Source organism: Sminthopsis crassicaudata, chromosome 4, assembly GCF_048593235.1.
Source record: "Sminthopsis crassicaudata isolate SCR6 chromosome 4, ASM4859323v1, whole genome shotgun sequence".
Classification (NCBI taxonomy): Eukaryota; Metazoa; Chordata; class Mammalia; order Dasyuromorphia; family Dasyuridae; genus Sminthopsis; species Sminthopsis crassicaudata.
In genome coordinates, this window is record NC_133620.1 from 335,276,119 (window position 1) to 335,298,467 (window position 22,349).

At 41.3% G+C, this 22,349-nt stretch overlaps 1 protein-coding gene across 8 annotated transcripts in view; it reads left to right on the plus strand.

Moving 5' to 3' along the window:
• Positions 1-22,349, plus strand: part of TMEM104 (transmembrane protein 104) — a 72,524-nt gene that overhangs the window by 47,228 nt on the left and 2,947 nt on the right. The gene's annotated exons all lie outside the window — the stretch shown is intronic.

A 22,349-nucleotide genomic window follows, 5' to 3' on the forward strand; every position in this document is an offset into this window, starting at 1 on the left:
GCAATATCCTTCCTATTCCTCTTTTCCAATAGTTATAATGGGTTGAAAAGCAATTTTTTCATATCATAGATGTCTTTAATTTCATTGTTGGAAAATTTTCTATTCATATTCTATGATCAATGGGGGAATGACTTGTATTCTTACAAATTTGACTCAGTTCTCTTTATATTTTAGAAATGAGACCTTTTTCAGAAACACTGACTATAAAAATAGTTTTCCACCTTTTTTCTTCCCTTCTAACGTTGACTACATTGGTTTTGTTTGTGCAAAAGCTTTCTAACTTAATGCAATCAAAATTATCCATTTTGCATTTCATAATGTTCTCTAGTTCTTCTTCGGTCATAAATTCCTCCCTTCTCTAAAGATTTGATAAGTAAACTATCCTTTGCTCTCTAAATTTGCTTATTGTATAATCCTTTATACCTAAGGATTTTAACCTTATTTTGGTGTGGGGTATAAAATGTTAGTCTGTGCCTAATTTCTGGAATACTGTTTTTCACTGTTCCCAACAATTTTTGTCAAATAGTGAGCTTTTATTCTACAAGCTAGAGTCTTCAGGTTTATCAAACAGTAGGTAACTGTAGTCATTGATTATTGTGTCTTGTGAACCTAACCTATTTCACTGATTCACTACTTTATTTCTTAGCCAGTACCAGATGGTTTTGATGATTGCTGCTTTATAATAGAGTTTTAGATCTGGTACTGCTAGATCACTGTCCTTTGCATTTTTCCATTAATTCCCTTGATATTCCTGACCTTTTCTTTTTCCAGGGGAATTTGTTATTTTTTTATCTCTCTATAAAATAATTTTTTGACAGTTTCATTGGTATGGCACTGAAAAAGTAGACTAATTTAGGTAGAATTGTCATTTTTATTATATTAGCTACCCATGAGCCATTGATCAGCACTCCACTTTTTATGAGTGGCCAATTTGAAGTAATATTAGATTCTATTGGCTCAGACATCGAGTAGAATGGCATTAGGCTAAAGACACAAGTTCCCCCTTGACAATCCCCCTTGACAGGAGCAGTTCAGTTGTAGAGGATTTATTTGGGCAACTGTAGTAGCTAACAGAGTAAATAAAACTTACCATATAAAGAGACCCTCTGGGAGGAAGGGAGAATCCCCAGTACCCACCAGATATTGGGCAGGTGGTTCACACCTAGGTGAGCAGAGGTTGATGATAATCTCTCCTGTAAGGTATGTTTTTTGAAACAAGGGCAAATATTCAGATTATTGGTGGTCACCATACAGGTAGGGAAGTATTAGAACATTATATTGGGACATGCAAGATCAAGATAATAAAAGTCTTTCTGCTTTCAAAATTTAAGACATCCCCCCAAACTTGTATTCTCTCTGATCTTTGGAGCCATCCACCTCTTTGTGGATCTGAGATTATTGTAATGAGTTAGAAGGTGACTGCTAAGGTTGATATGGTGCCTTAGAAAATAGGGTGCTACCCAACAAATAAGCTGCAAAGCATTAGCAGAAAAATTAGCAGTATAAAAAAAACCCAGCTTCATAAGAGTATCCCAGTTTCTACTGGGGGGTTTTGAAGAAATACTCATCGAAAAATTATATCCTTACTCAGGAGGAGATGGGTGGAAGGACCCCCTTTTGGGATCTTATTTTAATGGTTGATCAAGAGGAATGTACAGTGGGCATGGATGAGTATCCATACAAAAGCTTATGGTAGCTTCTATGCATGTTGTGAGTAGGACTAAATAGAAGCCTTTGGAGGTTACTGAGGCTTTCCGTATAGTTTTCCCAACAAGATAAATGGGGCATAACTTCCATTGTTAAATGGAAATAGCACATGCAGATCTGTGCTCACTTGAACCCTCCAGCTTTTGGTACTTTTCATGCTTGGGTTGTGATTTTTCCAAAGGCTCAAACCTTTAGCCCCCAGCTCCAATGCTTTTGCCCAATGAACTCCTGTCTACAAGAACCTGAGAAATGTTGTTTGCTGGTGTACTTGGTTGTGCCCATTGTGAGAGATTTATTTATTTATTTTTTTACACTTAAAGGGGTTCTCAACTTTTATTATGTGAAATTAGGACTTCAGTTATAGGTTGCTCCAACATTAGTACATTCAAATTATTTCTCTCAAGTATGAATTTCTTTATGCTTTTTTTAAAGTTTCCATACCACAGTCCCCAGATCAAAGAGAAATTTTTGTAAGAAATAAGAAAAAAAAAGTTTAAATATGCTTAAAGTTAAAAATAAAGCTACAATTAGAATGGTACAGGATTTATGCGCAGCCAAAATAAAAGAAAGATCGCAGGTCCTAGAATCATGTATATCGTATGAGAGAGATTTATACAAGTAGACTTTAGCAGTGATTTTGAGAGACCTAGTAAGTCTTCCCATTGTACCAAGCTTCAAGCTATCTGGCTGGTACTTCACTCCAGTGGAGTCTTGGCCCCAGGCTTTAGGAGGTTTTACCAGATGAGATTGAACTACTCTTGAATACAAATTCAGTTGTTGTCCTCCCGCCCTTTCTCAGGTCCATCCTCCACACAGAGTTGTCTGAGCTTCAAGGTTTCTGACCCATCTCTCCTCAGAAGTCCCTGTACAACTTGGGGAAACTGTTTTGGTCTCCTTAATTTTCCTTTCCTCCAAGATAGTTCATATCACTTCTTACTAAAAAGATTTTGGAAGACCAAGCATTGTAACTGTTGGTGGTTGATTTTTTTTTTTAAGTGAAATGAAAGGAATGAAATTATGTTTTTACAACCTCAGCAAATGAGTTCATTGGAGGAAAAAAAAAAGATTCTTTGGCTGATTTGGTGATAGTTTTGAGTCTCTAAGTAAAGGTGAAAGGGAATCTGTCCTCAGTTCCTATAAAAGAAAGGAGTGAACTCCTCCAAGTGGACTTTTAAAGGGCCAGATTTGGCACCATCTCCTTGATAGGGTTCTGACAGAAGTGAAGGCTAAACTTGGTAAGTGAGGGAGCACCTAAATGGGTAATTCTAGAGAATGCTAGAGTCGAGTACTATTACCTCATAATTATCTTGATTCAAATGATCCAGATCTCTGATTACATCGGAGATATTGCGAATTATTCTGTGAACCTGATGCTCTTGGTGCTGCTTCTGGCTACCATGATTGTTTTTACCTCAGAAGACATCATGGATTGCCCATGAAATTGCTCTTCCATTTTTCAAAAGAATATGCTCTTCAATTCCAATTACATCTTACCACAGTGCAAAGAGAACACCTTGATTATAGCCTCATAAAAGATTCAAATTAATTATACTAACAGACCCAATACACACCAAAACTATTCAATTTTCAGGCATCCTTTTATCTATAAACTTCTAGCTTTCTTGCCTGTAGAATTCCAAACTAGATTATAATGAGAATAACAGAATTCTAGTTTTGGAGGAAACCTCAGAAGTAATTTAGCCCAAGTGACCATACTGTAAATGAATTCCTTGGCAAACATTCAGTCTCTATTTGAACACTTCCAGTTCTGGAGAGCTCACTTCATTCCATAGCTATAATTGTTAGGACATAATTGAATCAAAATCTATCACATTCTAACTATAATTTTTGCTAATTCTACCCTGAGGAATGACACAGAATAAATCTCATTTCTTTTGCATTGGTTAGCCTTTCTTATTTTGAAGATAATTATCATAACTTTACCTAAGTCTTTTTTTTTTTCCTAGAGAGTAAAAAAACCACAATTCTTTTGACACTCTCCCTTATATAATGTGATTTCCAATCTTTTACTGTCTTGTTCTGGATTTGTACTGGCTTTCAAAGATTTGTACTGGTTTGCAAAAGTGCCTAGAATTAAGCAATGCTCCAGCTGTTGTCAACTCAGTGCAGAGTAGAAAGCAGTTACCTCCCTGAATCTGGACATTATATTCTTATTTGACCCACAGTCATTTTTTTTGTAATCATATCACATTACTGTCTTATCTGAAACTTTATGGTCATTTTTCCATGTCATCCTCATCCTACATTTTTGCAGTATAGTTTTTCGTACTAATTGCATGTCTTTATATTTTATCACTGGCAAATTTCATCCTGTTAGTTTTGACCAATCAAATTCCCAACCTGTCATTCAATTCTTTCTTCTAACATCAAATCATGTAAATCTAATACATATCCTCTTTGTGTTTTCTTTGTTCTCCTGAGAAACCCAGCAAGTCAGTCCCATTGCTTATTGTGGAAAAATTGTGATTATGTGAATTAGTAACTCCAAGATTAGCCATCCCCATGAATAGCAGTGTTAAGCCCATGTTACTCTGAGTAATAGAAGGGTTTGCCTCTCTAGGTCTGAAGTCAGGGTGGCCTAGATACAGGACATCCTGCAATCCCTTCGTTGGTCTGAATCCTTTTGTCCCAGCTACATTCTCCTTGCAGCTCGCCCTGAGTCCCTGAGATCCTGACACCTGTCTGGCTCAGGATTGGTCAGTCCTGTACTCACTGTATTGACAGTGGGGAGGAGGATCATTAAATCTTGGCACAAATGCTATGTCTTGTTCTTATTTTCTTCTCCTTGTCAAGGAGAACAAAAGCAGTTTTAAAGGTATAGGGGAAATGCATGTTTTAATGTGATCAAGGGACAGCTGCCCCAGATAATGATGGTTATTAGCCTTCATAATATCTCTGTAACTATTTAGTGCAGTGAATTTTTTCTTTGTCTAGTAAGCAATACATTTATTAAAGGATATAAAATTACAGAGGTGGAAGTGATTTTTGGCAGTGCAGAATGTGAGACAAATTGGGCTTGATTCAGATCCAAAAACCTACCTACAAAGGGGGCTTTGACCTTTTATGAGAAAGGCCTTCAGATCCATGTAGGTTTCTTCTTATTTTTCCAGTTTTGTTTTTTTCCCCAATTGGTCCAGTTGTTGTGGCTGTGTCTTCCCCATGGACCATACTACCATTCTTTCCAGCTTTTAAAACAAAATTCTGAGGTGCTATAGAAAGCATCAAGAAGTTGAATCTGACTGAGCTTTTGTGCAAAATAAGGCTTTCATCTCTTGAGTAGGAGTCTTTGCTTCTTTCTCTTAAATAGGAGCCTTCATCTTGTCTAATAACTAATAGTTTCTTAAGTTAATCCCAGGACTGTGGGGAGTTGGACCCTGAAAGCTGAAAGTGGCCATCCAAAAACCTGCCTCTGCTAACAGCTTACTCCTCAGAGCTGGACCCTGCCCCTAGATCCCTATCCCCTGCTCATTTCTGGTGAGCAGGCAGGGCAGAAAGCAGCCTGAGGTCATGTGTCCTTTGGTTTTGGTGGGGACATCATTGCTTTTGACCTCTGTTTTTGTTTTGTTATTTTATTATTTTCTTTCTGATCTAAGTAGTAATCATATGTCCTTTCTCTTTCCAGTGCCTTTTACTTTTTTTCAGGAGTGTTGCTGTAGGTAATGATCATAAGCTTCAAGAATTCTAACTTGCTTCTTCTGGTTGAAAGCCAGACTGCTCCTTCCTCACAGGTCCACAACCTTAGAGATGGCCTTAACCTTTTTTCCTGGTATCTAATCAGTTGCCAGCTCTTGTCATTTCTGCTGCACTATCTTTTGGATCTTCTCTATTCTTTGCATTCACATGCATACACCCTAGATCAGGCCACCATTCCGTCTTGCCTGGACTGTTGCAGAGGCTTCCTGGTTGGTCTCCCTGTGTTCAGTCTCTTCTTTCTAATCCGTCTTCCACATAGCTGCCATATTTCTAAAGCACAGGTCCAATCATGTCGCTCCAAAATCCCCAACAACTCCAACTTCACAATCTGTTTGTTTAGGACATAATCTGACTTGTTACACATGACTCTCCTTCATATGCTCCATGTGCCAACCAGACTGGCCTGCCTGCTGCCCCTCACACCTGCTTTTGTAGCTGCTGTCTCCCTGGCCTAGCACAGGTTGCCCTCCCACCTCCATACCTGGAGTCTTTTCCCTTCTTCCCTTTACCTCTGACTCCTCATGTTCCTTCAAAGCCCAGGTTTTTAAATATGTCTTCCATATTCCACTTCAGTTCAAGAACTGTTTTGTTTTTGTCTTTTTGAAATTCCCTGTGTCACAATATTTGACATGCCTTAGGTGCATAACAAATACTTATTGACCAGTTTTTCTCCATAAAGTATCCAGACCTCTCTTGGGACTTAAAAAATAAAGCCTTTCTGGGCCAAAAGAAGACTTGGCCCCATGAAAAAAACTGTAAAATGTAGCTAAAGCCAAAGAGGTCAGTTTCTACCAAGGACTTTTGAAACCACTTAGCTATTTTTCATTTTGGATCTGGCAGAAAACGTTCTTCCGTATCACTACCCTAAGCAGCTGTGTCAGGTCAGCTGAAGAAAAATGGAAGTTTTTCAAACTTTGAAGCTGCCAAACATGACAGACCAGTTACTCTAATAGGTAGAGGACCTCTCCTTCCCTCTCTCCAACCCCGTCTTACTGACTCATCTATTTTCAAGACTTTCTGGGAGCCAAGGTGCTAAAAATTCCCTAAGTAATTTATTCTGGCCTAAGCCCACCCTAAGAAATGTCTACTTTCACAAACAATCAACCCAGTTTTTCCCCTTTCTAAATTCTAATTGGCTTTATTCACCAAGTTGATGAAAATTGCCAGTTTGCCTTTAATATGTCTCACTTTTTGTCTTTGGAGAGTGGCTGTGTCATCTTTCACCTTCCACAGCCTCTTCTGTCTTCCTACCCTGTTGCTCCCTGACTCTGACTAAGGCTGCTTCTTTCAAAGCCTGTGGGGTGGAAGAACTTAGGTTAGCAGTAGGCTGTGTTGGCCTCCAGAAAGACAAAGGGGGGAAATGACCGCATAAAGGGACCAGAAAATCATAAATAAAAGTGCCACATTGTAAAGTTTTTTTGTGCTTAATTAGGAATTTGTTTAACCATCTGTTGAAATGAAGCTGGGGAGAATTCAAGGAGCCCCTGTCCAGAAAGTAGGGCCACAGGATCTCAAGATGCCATGTTGCTTGTGAGGGTATTAATTCTGTTCATTGGCTTGTTACTTCTTGCTAGTTACTGAAATGGAATTCTAAAAGACCAAGCATTCTTACACATAACTGGTTGTCCAAAACAAATTACAATAAAAATAGAACATGTGGCAAATAATGCCAGTTTATTCACCAAATATTTTGTAATTGATAGACTTGGAATAATTATCTACAGTTCTATATTTAAATAAAAGAATTGCAAATTCTTTAATTCATTTATATGAAGAATCTCTCTTCTGTAGGCAGGAGAGGTCCCAATTAAGAAGTATGAGTACAGGGGCAGCTAGGTGGCGCAGTGGATAGAGCACCAGCCCTGAATTCAGGAGGACCCGAATTCAATTCTGGTCTCAGACACTTAACACTTCCCTGGGCAAGTCACTTAACCCCAGCCTTAGGGCGGGGGGGTGGGGTGGGGGGGAAGTATGAGTACAAGGTCTTAGGAGATCCATTTTTGTAATCCCCATGTATCTTAGGAGAAATTCCAGTTCAAGAGATCCCTGATTCTGGGATTTTAAGAGCTTCGGAGTCCTTTTGGTGATGGGAAAGAGGTCAGAGAAGTGGCTACATATGCCTCTGGGTAGAAATATGGAGCAGTCTCCACCTTTTTTTAATGGAAAGGGGAGATGTAGCCAAATCTCAAAGCCTTACTTGTTAGCTCCCCAAACTTATTGCTACCTCTGTGTTCCATTGTCCATCATACCTCTCCTAATCATGATTTACTATTATTATTATTATTATAGCTTTTATTTATAAAACATATGCATGGGTAATTTTTCAACATTGACTCTTGCAAAACCTTCTGTTCCAACTTTTCCCCTCCTTCCCCTCACCCCCTCCCCTAGATGGCAGGTAGACCAATATATGTTAGATAGGTTAAAGTATATGTTAAATACAATACGTGGATACATATTTATAGTTATCTTGCTGTACAAGAAAAATCGGATTTAGAAAGAAAATGAAAATAACCTGAGAAGGAAAACAAAAATGCAAGCAGACAATAACAGAAGGAGTGGAAATGCTATTTAACCATAATATTTTAAAGAAAAGATCATAATACACAACTGTCCTCTCCCTTCACCTTTAGGGATCTCACTGTTAATCCATGCCCTTTCCTTTCTACTGATTAAAAGCTTGAGGAAAATGAAAAATGGCTTCCACTAACAAAAAGCTTGTGGACTCTTGCTTTGGATCTAAAGTTATCTACATCTACCAGTGCCATATTCAAGGACATAGGAGAGAAACTACCACAGGGTAGCCACTGGTGACCAATGTTCCAGCAAAAGATGCTTTAGAGTAGAGATGTCAAACGTGGGGCTCCTTGCCTGAACCTTATTAAAATAGAATTGAGAAATGTTTTACAAAATAAATAAAAATGTATAATGCAACATAGATAATGTTAATTTGTGGTTTTCCAACTTAGTATGTGCTCAGGATGTGTTTCTTTGTGAATATGACACTATTTTAGAGTCCTGCTCATTGATCATATCTACATCATGAAGGCTAGGAGCACAGCATCCCCACTCCCCACAATTTGGAAAATCTGTGTAAAAATGTTTGGCCTTCCCTTTGTGCCAGAGAAGTCTGAATTATTATGGTATTAAAAGATAAAATATGTTATTATCTAATACTATACATATATTTTATGCTTTTCTGAGTTGTCTTTTTCTGTGTTGTCTGTGACTTCTGCATAACCCCCCCCCAAGATCCCATTTAACTTCTTATGCTTTCCCATGATATATTGAAATCACACTAGAACAAGTCACAATGTGAAAAGAGTAACTGTAGTAGGAATCTCTTACTGCCTAGGACCTCCAGCTTGAAGGGATTGTGACAATATGAGTACTTAGCTCTAATTCTTGACTTCCCTACAGGCACACCACAGACATCTTCTGAAGATACAGATCTGAGATTAATAACAATAATAGTCTTTCTAATAAAGACCATTCTGGACTAATGATGCTTCTCCCTCAGTTCCATGGCTATATAGGGCTCCCTTCTGTTATTTGTGCACTTTGAGCAAACATTTTTCACTGGAAGTTTCCCTAAGAATAATAGAATGCAGGAAATTTTTCTCATTAGAATCTCCCCCCCCCCCCCCCCAATCAGAATCCTTCCCCCTCCATAGATTTCTTGGCTATTTCCTTTATACTTAAAGATTGGGCTCTCTAGTACATGTTCTCATATCATCTGAGGAGAATGGAATAATATATTTAAAAAAGGACTTGTATGTTCAGGGCCTCCATTTCACTCTTTCCCATTCTAAGCCCTTTTGTCACAATTTACCCGTGGCTTCATATCCCAGAGGCTGTCAGTACCCAGCTTGGATCAGGCAAGAAAAGTCAAAATCTCTGGTCTTTGGTATTTTTAAAAAGATGAAGAAAGATCATTCAAATCTCAAAGCAACCCTCATGAAACTAAAATTAACAGATCTCATCTAACAAGCATTTATTAAGTACTTCTTATGTGCTGTACAATTGAGGTTACAAACCCAAAATAAAAGAGTTCTTTTCCTTAAGAAAATTCCATTCTCCTGGGAGGATTCAGCATGTCAGCACACACACACACACACACACACACACACACACACACACACACACACACACACACACACAGATTATTGGGGGAAGAATAGCACACTGATGAGTGGGGTGAGCTGAGCCTTGAGGAAAGCCAGGGATTCAAAGAAAGAAGGTGAAGAGGGAGTGCATTCTCTCTCTCCTTTTTTTTTTAATAGCTTTTTATTTACAAAATATATGCATGCGTTATTTTTCAGCACTGACAGTTACAAAACCTTTTGTTCCAACTTTTCCCCTCTTTTCCCCCACTCTCTCCCCCAGATGGCAGGTTGACCAATGCATGTTAAATATGTTAAAGTATAAGTTAAATACAATATATGTACCCATGTCCATACAGTTATTTTGCTGTACAAAAAGAATTGGACTTTGAAATAGTGTACAATTAGCCTGTGAAGGAAATAAAAAACGCAGGTGGACAAAAATAGAGGGATTGGGAATTCTATGTAGGGGTTCATAGTCATCTCCAAGAGTTCTTTTGCTGGGTGTAGCTGCTTCAGTTCATTACTGCTTTATTGGAACTGATTTGACTCATCTCATTGTTGAAGATGGCCATGTCCATCATATAGTCTTGTTGCCATGTATAATGATCTCCTGGTCCTGCTCATTTCACTCAGCATCAGTTCATGTAAGTCTCTCCAGGCCTTTCTGTATTCATCCCAACAGGATGACTTCAGAGAGGCTTGGAGAGACTTACATGAACTGATGCTGAAATGAGTAGAACTAGGGTATCATTATACACTTCAACAACAATATTGTATGAGGATGTATTCTGATGGAAGTTGATATCTTCAACATAGAGAAGAGCTAATCCAATTCCAATTGATCAATGATGGACAGAATCAGCTACACCCAGAGAAGGAACACTGGGAATTGAGTGTAAACTGTGAGCATTTTTTGTTTTTCTTCCCAGATTATTTTTAACTTCCGAATCCAATTCTTCCTTTGCAACAACAACAACAAAATTCGGTTCTGCACATATATATTGTACCTAGGATATGCTACAACATATTTAATATGTATGGGAATGCCTGCCATCTAGGGGAGGGGGTGGAGGGAAGGAGGGGAAAAATTCGGAACAGAAGGGAGTACAAGGGATAATGTTGTAAAAAATTGCCCATGCATATGTACTGTCAAAAAAAAAAAGTTATAATTTTAAAATTAATTAAAAAAAAAAGAAATCATCCTGTTGGTCATTTCTTACAGAACAATAATATTCCATAACATTCATATTCCATAATTTATACAACCATTCTCCAATTGATGGACATCCATTCATTTTCCAGTTTCTGGCTACTACAAAGAGGGCTGCCACAAACATTCTTGCACATGCAGGTGAGGGAGTGCATTCTATAGGAATAGGGGAACAGCCTAGACAAAGGCTTCTCTAAAACCTCTGAATGATATGAAGATCTAATTCAAAGGACAGTAAATAAACCGTCAAGTATATGAAGGAGAATGATGTGAAACAAGTTGACAAAGATATGCTGGAGCTAGATAATAGGAAGGTTAATAATGCTTGCTTAGATCCCTTATTTGTCTAGAGTAGCTTCAATTCCAGAAGAGTTGTTTGGTTTTTAATTCACTTTTGCAAATATTTTTTAAGCATTTGCCATGTGCAAGAGAGCAAAACTGTTCTAAGCACTGGAAACATAAAGATAAAAAAAAAAATCACAATTGTTACCCTCAAAGAATGTGTGATCTGTTAGTGGGGAACATTATAGTCAAGGTAAGTACAATAGTCTTGGGAATGATGGACAAAGACAGGATCTAGAAAAATTAGGAAAATGCAAATTAAAAAAAGAACATTTTAAGTCCCTAAAGAGGAGCTAAGAGACTCAAAATTAGTATTTAAGGAAGAAAAAGATTTTAGCAGGAAGAGATGAGGAGAAAGTGCCTTGTAGGCACTAGAAATATATAGGAGATGCAAACAAAGATAGACTGTGCAAATAAACAATTAGGGAATGATAAGCCAAAATTTAAGGATAATTAGTAGTCCATTTAGTTGGAAGCATGGAGTACATGGACGGAGATAATTTGAAATGCAGCCAGAAAGTTAGATGGATATAGAATCCGTGGCCCAGAATCCCAACCACAGGACTTACATACCAAGTTAAATCTTGGAAGTTACCCCAAATTATCACATCATTCTTTGGGTCATTATGCCCCCATCCAGAATAACCACTGGGAGATTTCATAAAAGGCTCACAAGGCAGGTAAAAGCATCCCCAAATCCATTGCAATAAATAAGGTGACTGCGTATTGAGTATAGGTCAGCCACTGTTGCTCTTCTACGGAAAATGCATGACACATGCAACAGACTCATTAGCCCACAAACAATAGGTCTTTTTCCCCATTCAGTGAACACCACCTTCTTCTAAGAGTCCTCAGAATTTACAGCATCACCCTGTGTTCTGAGCTTCCCTCAGAAGGGAAGAGAACTTCGGATTGATAGCAGGGCAATTCCTCAACATTCCAGTGAGTCTTACTTTCTCCCCATAGACTTTTTTGTGGTTTGGATTTTTTGCAAGGAGAGGAAGGTATTTGAAATGCTAGATAAGATATCACCTTCTCTTCAGACCTGCATTGCCTTAATAACTCATGGTGATAGCAGTCTTGGGTATCCTAAATATGCAATATAGTCTAAATGTGACAACTGTGCTCACAATCTTTCCCTATATTTATCTTATAGTTTCATTTTTGTTGCTCACAATTATTATTTCCTAAGGGCATCACCCTAACTAATCCATAGCATTGTTTTTTGGCTTTATTATATATACACCACAAAGTGGGATGAAGCAAAAAAATCCACTTTTTCTTCCTGTTTTAGCTTTATCTTCATCTTAATTCAAGTTTTAATTTATTATCTCCATGAGATTAGAAATCACGCCTTAGCCCTGCATTCCCCTTTTGGTGTAGGTATTGAATCAAAAGTTAACTAAAGTAGCTCTTTATTCAACTTCGCTATTATTACATTAACATTAGAGCTAATCTCAAGAATGTTTCCACAAGTCTCCTTGCCCCCCTCCATCCTTTTCCCCAGTAGGTACTCTTCCATCCAGGAATATTGGCCTCCTGACTGGTGTACAAATAAGACCCTCCAGTTCTCAGCTCCAGGCACTCTCTCTGGTTGTCCTCCAGACCTGGAACACTCTCCCTTCTCCGTTCTGACTACTGACCTCTCTGGCTTCCCAGGAAGCCGTTCTTAACCCCTTTTAATTCTAGTGCTTTCCCTCCATTTTTTCCTTTTTATTCTGTGTAGCATGATACGCATATTCTCTCCTTTCCCTCTTTAAGTGGCGAGCTCCTGAGGGCAGGGACTGTGTTTTGCCTCTTATTGTGACCCCAGCACTGAGCACAATGCCTAGCACATAGTAGGCACTTAATTTATGTTTATGGACTGCTTCTCAGCAGTCAGATTTCATTCTTCTCTGGATAGCCTTAAATGTGGATATCTCTGACTCCTGCGCTACTGCAGTGTGATGTCTGTGGCCCAGATTCAAGCCATTCGGGTACAAGTATTTTTATTCCAAAGTGACTTGATTTGTGAGATATATGTAGACTAAGGAAACAAGCACAAGGCAGTGTGTTTAATATGATGTATTGTGCCTGCCAAATCATAACTAGCAGCTGTGATGTAGTGCACATTGAACTTTTGAACTAGGAGCAAATTCAGGTAGTCATCCACCTCTGTAGAGCCAGTGTAACCTTTAAAGACTCTGAATACTAGAGCTCCGGACCAAGCAGTCTTGGCCACTTGGGTGCATCACTCGCTCAGGAGTTCTGAGCCACTTGAGTATCCGAACCAGTATGGTAATCCACAAGGGCTGGAGTGGGAGGGGAGGAAGGGGAAGTAGCAGATTGTCTGGGGTGGGCAGACCGACCCAGGTGGAAAAGCAGGTCAAATCTTCCTTGCCAGTCAGTGGCCACTGCTTCTTGAGTGAACAAAATAGGGAAACTCAGTCTCAAAAAACAGCAACAAAAGCCCAGCAGGAATTACTCTTTATCACTAATGCTATAGGTTTTTTCCCCAGGCACTTATCTTCACTTGCCATCATGCTCCCCAAAGCTAGCTTCTTTATTTCCTCAGTATCTGCTCTCCTACCTGGTCCTCTCCTGTGCTCTTTGACTAAACTAGCTAGGTGGAAAATGCAAAGAGTAGGTGCTGCCTTAAAGATAGCTGAAAGTACCTGAACTTCTACATTTTCAGTCTCCTAGAAGATAAAATTTACTAATTGGTCCTAGTGCTCTCAGCTGCCTTTTCTCCAATGATTAAAAATTGAGTTAGCCTTCCCAGTGTTAGAATGAAGTAGATAGACCTTTGCCCTCTTATGTACTATTTGCAGTATCCTTCAGGGGATAAAGAAGTTGTGAGAAGAGGAAAAAATGGGCCAAAACTTAAGACATGTTTTAATCTTGACTGCTGCAGAGACATACCTTTTTTATCAAGTGCTACATTCCTGTGTTACTTTTGTAGTTGGAGAGACTGTCAGAGTCCTTGGGGACAAATAATGTAGCTATAAGCCAGAGTCCTGGTTCTGAAGAACTATTTAAAAGAACTTTCTCTTCTGCTTTGGTGATAAATGGATCAAGCCAGGGTTTTTTCAGAAGTCTCAAAAATAGTGAGCATGGGAAGATAGATTGACTTCAGACTATCACAGATCAACTTAAATTGAAATTATTCTAGGTAAAGTTATTAACACAAACCCAAACTCTCACTTCAGATGCAGATTGGACTGAAACCAAATTCTCTTTGAGACTGGTGATGTCTTGGAAAATTATCCATATTTTCTAAAGGAAGTTTATTTCCATCCAGATCCAGAGAATATTTTTGATCCCGTGAAGGAAATTCCATCTGAGTCCCCACAGACCCTGTACAAGCCAATGTCTGAAAGTGTAGCAAGGCTAATTTTCCATTTTTGTGCAAGCCTCCGATGGGTTTTTGAAATCTGTAAGACCCAAGAAGACAAAGTGCTGTGAAAGAGGTTAGATTTATATAAGCAACAGGGTACTAAAAAAATTGGATAGGGTTTTATAGGGCCTTCCCCACTACTGTCACCTAGTTAAAATTCTAGTCAAAACAGTCAGAACATTGCATATTTCTGTAGGATTCATGACAACATGATTAGTAGATATCGGTGGCCAAAGTAACACTGATACAATAATCAAATTCCTCTACTTGAATAGATTGAAAAGAAGAGGTCTGATCACAGTATAGAAATCATTGTTCTTTTCAGGAGCCAGACACTAAATTTTTCAGAAGTTTAAAAACTGCTCATTTTTAGTATATAAGATTTTTTCTGAGTAATCGGTCCAGAGCCAGGACAACTCTAGCTGTGCCAGGGATCTATTGCAGCCCCACCTGTATCTGCGTGGTTCCAACTAAGAGTGGTTTTTACATTTTTTAAGTTTTATTTGAGTTTATTTTGTTCTTAACTCCTGGAACTGTGCAAAAAGTAGGTGGCTGGCTGGATTTGGCCCTTGAGCCATAGGAGGTTTCCCTAAATTAGCCTCTAATTCATTGAGTTTTGCAGGATGGACCATCTGGTTCAGAATGATGATAAAGGCTATCCTTTTGCCTGAGAGTCTCTTTCCAATGATTTTGACCTTGCTCTTTAGTCATCCCTCCCCATCAACCCATAAGGCAAGGACCCCCATTTTATCAGATCTACTTTCCATGTGTCTTTCCCATATCATCCATTCCTCTGCCAGTTTTAGGCTATATTTTGGGGTCATATTCTTTAGAGGACAAATGCCAACTAATAATTCATCCTGTTTTCAAGAGCAAGGGATGTTTTGGAAATTTCAGTAAGTTCTTAGGACATTACTAAAACACTTACATATCTCCCCCTCCCTATCCCCAAAGTGTCGATCCATGATCTTACGTTTCAGTTCTATTTTCTGGCTATTTAGCTCATAGAAGTACATTTGTGAGCACAAAAATAAGTAATGCGTACTTCCCCACATGCCCTCTCTAAGAGACATAGGGGAGAAAGAAAGCATAGGATAAAAAGGGAGACACCTTGGGCCAAATTTTCTTTTTCCCCTTCTCCCCAGAGACAGAATTTGTCTCACTGTCTGAAATGCCTTAGCAACCAAGCTGATGGCAGGCTCACTACCACGCTTCCTTGTCCTAGCCCCTGGCCGGTTACTCTGCTTGTCATCCTGCAGCCCCTTGAGGAATGAGCCTCTTCCCCATGGGTCAGAGCTGCACTGTGGCCACACTGGCTTAACAGGAGCCCCAGCCTAGCACCCGGCTCACAACCAACGGCCTACTCTGGGGCTGCCCGGCTTGGGGCCTAGAGCTGGGTCTGACCTCACCTCAGACCCTTGAAAAGCTGTCAAGAGTCATGCCCTGAAGCCAGCGCAGCCGAGGTGGAGAATGCCCTGAGGTGGAGGCTTATGGGGCCTGGTACAAACAGTAACTCCACTTTCCAGAGTGTAAGGTGTCCAAGGCGCCTTTATCATCACTGGGCAGGTTGTGACCGTGTTAGCTCCGTTTCATTGAGACTTGGAGAAGTGAATACCTTCCAGAGGGCAATATGACGGTGGTCCTGTATCTTCAGGGCCTGGTGCTCTGCCTTGCACTTAGTCATGGGGAGGAATGTATATGTGGGGGGGGGAGGGATGTATATGTGTGGGGGAGGGATGTCTATGTGTGGGGTGGGGGAGTTTTCAGTGATCCCAGGGTCACACAGCTGGTCACTTTCAGAGCTAAGATTTGGCCCCAGGTTTTCTGACACCCCCCCCCATTCAAGTGGCCTCTCCGCAAAGACCCAAGGCTATCTTCCCTGACTTTGACTTGCCAGGGCTGGGGGACCTGCATGAGGACAGCAGAAGGCATATTTGTATCTTGGCTTTTTAAGAATTATGAGTCAGTATATTAGATACCCTTCAGGTATCCTGGGAACTAAGATAGATGGGAAAGCAGAGCATATTACAGCCTTAGCTTGATTTCATTCTACTTATCATCATTATTTTGCTGCTGACTCCTTCAAATGTCCTGAACTAGGGATAAGTCAAAGGGACACAGCTGCCTAGGACACGGTAGAAAGTGGGGCTCAATAAGGGACACTTTGTTAGTATTATTTTTAAGTGGGATTTTTTTTAATGCCAGAAAATTCTCCCTGTAGCTTGTAGGTATTTATTTTGTGATAAATCTCCTATTTTAATGAAGGCACAGAGAGCCTCTGGTGGGCTTGATTACCCAAGTGGCTTGATTTTTAATTTATTTCTTGCTGAGACAATTGGGGTTAAGTGACTTGCCCAGGGTCACACAGCCAGGAAGTGTTAAGTGTCTGAGGCCAGATTTGGACTCAGGTCCTGACTTCAGGGCTGGTGCTCTCCACTGTGCCACCGAGCTGGCTCCACATGGCATGATTTTAAAACCTTGCTTAAGATGTGACTTCTCTCCTCAGTAGCTGTAGAAGTCCATGTTTCTAAGGTCTAGAGGAGTTTCATGCTTTCAGAGACACTGTTCCCAGGCTTGTGCCTGCTCTCTCAGGTATTACCAGCTGGCAGCTCCCTGGCATGAGTGCTGAGAGCCCCGGGCACCCCGAGGGCCAGTGATCTCGTACCAAAGCGGGAAGGGACCGGAGGACTTGGACTTAAAAAAGTGAAACTCAGCACTTCCACCCTTAGAGTGCCCTGTACATCTGAGAAAAGTAGCCAGAGGTGGGAGTCAGAGGCTTAATCAAGTGCTTGATGGCATGGGTGGCATTTTCTATAGCCACTCTGCTCTAAAGGAATCTTGGGAAAGATTTCAGGCATGTCTAAGTCGTGATTCTAAAAATCCAAAGCAGAAAAGTTTTTAATAAAGCAAAATGACAAGAATTTCCAAGTCCCCAACCTGTGACTTTTTACTTTGTTATCCACTGGGCATGATAAGGATTTAACAGGGGAAAAGAAAGCAGCTCTTGGGAAATCTGGCTCCAGAGCAGCCGCCAAGTGGATTTGCTAGAACAAGCCAAGCCTTGATTTAGCCCTGGCTAATAAAGCTACCTGCTTTGTGTGGGAAGTTTTCTGATGAGGGAGACCACCCTGACACAAAGACCAGGGCTGCACGAGAAGGACTAGAGCACAACTGAGCACGCCGTAGTAGTAGGAGGGAGACAGCCTTCCTTCTGCTCAAAAATAGATGTTACATCTCGAGAGACAGCTTCTTCAGACACGGAGGGACATAAAGAGTGCGTGCTCCTTCTTCCCATGGGTTTTCTCTCTCCACCAGGAACCAACACATGACATTTGCAAGGCTCCTAGATTCCCTCTTGATTTTCCAATGGCTGGCTCCTAAAAATTGGGGCACAAGATAATTATGGAGCTCTGTCGGTCCTTCCTGTCAGCCAGCAGAAGGAGAAGAGAGGGGAGCGGGGCCATCCGTATTTGGCTCCAAGTATGATACCTATTCTCCTATGTACCTCCTATAACATCCCATCACCAGCAACTCAGATCCTTAAAGAAGTCAGCTAATTAACAAATCCTAAAGAGTTTCCATCAGTAAAAGTACCTGAGCCTTCTACTCTTTGGTGCGGCTTCCTGCTCATTTATCTAGCTCGGGGAGCACAGGGTCCAGAAGAGGCATTGAAGAGAAAGCCCACCTCTAGAATGTCTCTCTTTCTGTTGCCTCTGTCTCCAAGGATTGTTGTGATGACGAGACGAGATATTTTAAGTGCTGTGTAAAGGCCAGCTTCCCGACTGCTCTCCTGGCTGTCCAACCACTCCCCCGCCTCCCTTGCTGATTCTTCATCCAGGTCACACCCGCCAAGCGTGAGTGTCTCCTGAGGCTCTGGTCTGGGCTCTCTGTTCTGTTCTGATTTCTCTTAGTAACCTCACCAACTCCCATGCATTCACTTAGGGCCTGTGCAAATAGTTCCCAGACCTGTGGTCTCTCACCTAAGCTACAGTCCTGAATTACCAGCTTGGCCTTTGGACATCTTGAATGGGATGTCCCCTTGGCTTCTCAGACTCATTCCCCAGCCTCTTCTCAGCTTCCCTGCTCACAGCTTTGCCGTCTTCCTCACTCCCATCCATACTCTCCCGTTCTCTCTACTTGCCCACTCAGCCCCCTCTTGCAGACCTTTTGGCCTGTACTATTAAAATATCCCTTTAATAGTCTCCCTGATTCATCTCCCCACACTGTGATTTTTGTGACCACAAGTTCCAGTGACTCCCCCTTACCTCCAGGATCAAAAAGAAACGTCTCTGTTTAACTCTTCATAACCTGGTCCTTCTCCACTTCCCGTTCTCCTTACACTCCGCTCCCTTGCAGCTGGATGGGCCTTCTGCAGCAGGTTCTCTTCCAGAAGGTACCTCCTCCTCTCTGCTTCCCCAGCCTATTTGAAGAGTCATCTCAGATCTCACCTTTGTGGAAGGCTTCCCCGGCACGATCACCTTCAGTTTGCTCTTTGCACTTGTTGAGTGTGCCTCATTGTTAATAGCGTGTGTCTCCCACTAGAATGCACGCTCCTGGAAGACCAGGGACTGTTATTGTCCTTTGGGGGGCGGGGTTTGTATCCCCAAGCCTTGTGCTGGCACCTGAGAAACACTCAAATGCTTCTTGACTAGCCTGCCATTCTGGCCATGTCCTTTCCCCTCCCCATCTTCTCCATCTGTAAAATGGGAATGATAGTACTTGGCTACTGACCTGATAGCAAAGCTTGAAGAAAGCATCTTGTACACCTCAAAATTTTTATGTTTATTACTGTTACAGGTTGTGTCCCGGAGAGGCTTCTAGTTTAAAACCAACTCTCTTTTACAGCATGTTTTATGATGGTCAGGGAGCCCCATTTATCCCACCTCCAGTTTTTGCCAAAGTTTTCTAATCCCTGTGGGCATATGCTGGGGGGTCCTTTTCTCTCCCTTTGTCCACCCTGTCATGTGTGCCACCTGGCCACTCCCACCATACCCATTGTATCACATAAACACATAGGCCAGGTGTTCTCTCCCTTCCATTGTAGTTACACTCCTGCTTGTCATCCCAACACACCGAGGATGTCCTTGCACCAGACCAATGTTTTGGTGCATTAAACCCCTTTGGCAGTCTATTAAAGCTAATGGAACCCTCCTTAGAGTAACATTTTTAAATGCATAAAATATAATATAAAGGAAATATATTCCACTATAAAGGAAACAAATTTATTTAAGATAATTTTTTTCATTTTAAAATTTAAATTTTTTTTTAATTTTTGAAAAGCAAAATTTGCAGACCCCAGATTAAGAAACCTTGCACCAAATTGTCCCTAGTGCACCTTGTAGGACTGAGCAACTTCTTATAGAGAAGGAAGTTCATTGCTTTCTACTAGGGAATTAAGCAAAGGGTTAAATTAGAATAAGCTACCCAGGCAAAGAGTCTAGGGGAAAGAAATAGGTCAATTCTTTCCCCCTGACTGAATAGAGCTATAAAGATTTATGTTTTCTTTAGAGAAAGGAGAGAGTTACCCGTCTTCTGGCTCACTTTTCTGGAGATCCAGGAATAAATGGATGGAGAAGAGTAGGATTCAAGGGGAGGGAGAGCTAGGAGAAGAGGAGGAGTAGAAAAGGAGAGGGAAGGGGGAGAAGAAGAGAGGGAGACTCCAGAGGAGGGGGAAGGAGAAGAGAGTTTTCCCAGCAATATATTGTCTTCTTCATTTCTTTCTCATTTAGTGATAGACTGAGTGAGACTGGAAACTTGGGATGTCTTTGTTTGAAAGTAAAAGAGAAATAGGTGCCCATCAATTGGGGAATGGCTGAACAAATTGTGTAGTAGGGATACAGTAGAACAATACTGTGTTGTAAAAATGTGCTGAGGCAAATGGAGAACTTATGTGAACTGACATGTTGATTGAACTATGCAGAACCAGGAAATTATGCTCAATGACAACAATGATGTAAATGAAAACAATCAAATGAAACTGAATTCTGTGTGATTATTGTGACCAAAGGCCCTGGGACCAGAAACATAGATGAGAAAATGCACCTCCTTCCCTTTTGTTGGAATTTTGCAACATTCTCACCTTTGATTGTTGTGGAGTAATTTTTCTATTTACATTGTTGTAGTCATTGTGTATATGGTTTTCTAGGCTTTCCTTACTTTACTCTGCCTTAGTTCATGTAAGCATCCATGCCTCCTGGTACTCAACTCATCATTTCTTGCAGCACAATGATATTCATTACATCCACAAATTGCAATTTGGTTAGCTTCTCCCAATTGATGAGCATCTCCTTTGTTCTCTCTTCTTTAGTGAGGTGGGGAAGAAAGTGAAGATGTATTAGGTTTGCTTTTATTATGTTATTAAATATTATATTAATATATTATTTGTAAGGGACAGCTTTATTATGATAGCGTGGGTGCAGGGATATATATACTTTATAAATTATATGCTAAAATATACATATATAAAGATATAAAAACATTTAAAACTTTTTTAAACAAAGAATTCAATCCTCCATACTTTAAAAAAAATTGTAATGGAAGTAATTAGGGAAACTTCTATGATCCTATTTGAAAATATTATTTTGGTTCTTTTTTGGTTCCTGGTGAAAGATCCTGAGATTACCTGGTCAGAAATGAGAGTGTTCTGACAGCTGCTGTGGAAGACAGGGGGCTTCCTTGGGAGGGGCTCTTACGTCTTTCCTGTGGGAATCTCCTATCATGAGCTCTCTATAGCAGGATGACTAAGACTTGAAGGCATTTCCAGTCCAGATCCCATGAAAAACTTCTGCATTTATTGAAAGTTGTCATTGCTGTTATTTGAGAAATTGGGATCTGTTCAGGAAGGGACGTTTGATCAGGTATGAAAGGAAAGGGGCTCATAAGCTGAAAAATGGAGGGAGCACCGCTGTAGAAGTGATTTTACCGGTGCCGCTGACGAGCGCTGTTCAGAGAAGGGTGCTCGAAGGGCTCCAGGTGGTTTGGGCTACAGATGCCAGGAGGCTGTTTGGACAGGAGCATGGGCCAGCTCTGAAGGGCCCCGGTGTGCTGCTGCAGTGAGAATCGCCACCCACAGTGACAGCGTCTGCCAACAGGGATTGGGTTAAGGGAGCGAAGGGAGGGGTGACTAACCGGAGCCGGCCAAGTCTGAGGTGAAGCTAGAACACAGCTCGTCCTGGGACTGGCAGGAGTGAGAGGAGTCCCAGCTTGTGTGTTCCCAGGAGGCCCTGGCCTTCTGGCTGCTCGTCAAGCGCTCCACGCCATCTCTCTGTGTGCTCCTGGCTATTTGGTCCCAGTCCCCGAGTCCCAGCTGCCTGCGCCCCCTCATCATTCTCAGTGGCCCTGGTCCAAGCCCCAGGCTGGTCCTTTCCAGATGGGCCTGTGGCTTGTGCCCTCCACACTGTGGGGAGAGTGGGGGCTCAGCGAAGGAGGGGCCGGCCTGGGAGCCGGCCAGACTCGGGTTCCTCCGCTGGGGGACCCCGGCACTTTACATTTTGACGGCTCAGTTTCCTCTTTTGTGAAAAGCCTCCCAGGGTGGCCGTGAGGATCAGGTTGCCAGCCTTGTGCTGTTTCGATGCATGCTGCCCGACTTGTCTCAGATAAAATCAAGATGCCCCACACTAGAGGAAGGAAAACATTCACCCAGATTCCCCTCAGTTCTTGCTAGACAAGCTAAAATGCCAGGCACTGAAAACTCCCGGAGGGCTTGCCCGATGGTCCTCTGCCCAAGGCCACGCAGGAGGCTGCCCTGCCCCCCCAGGTGAGAAGCAGCCTCCCCTCCAGGCTCAACCTTTCTCTGCAGCTGTGCGCTCAGCCCCCCAGGCCTTGTGCTAATCTTGTTTCCACCACTCCTTGGCTTCCCTCAGCTTCCTTCATCCCCTCTGCTTCTGGTGTGTTT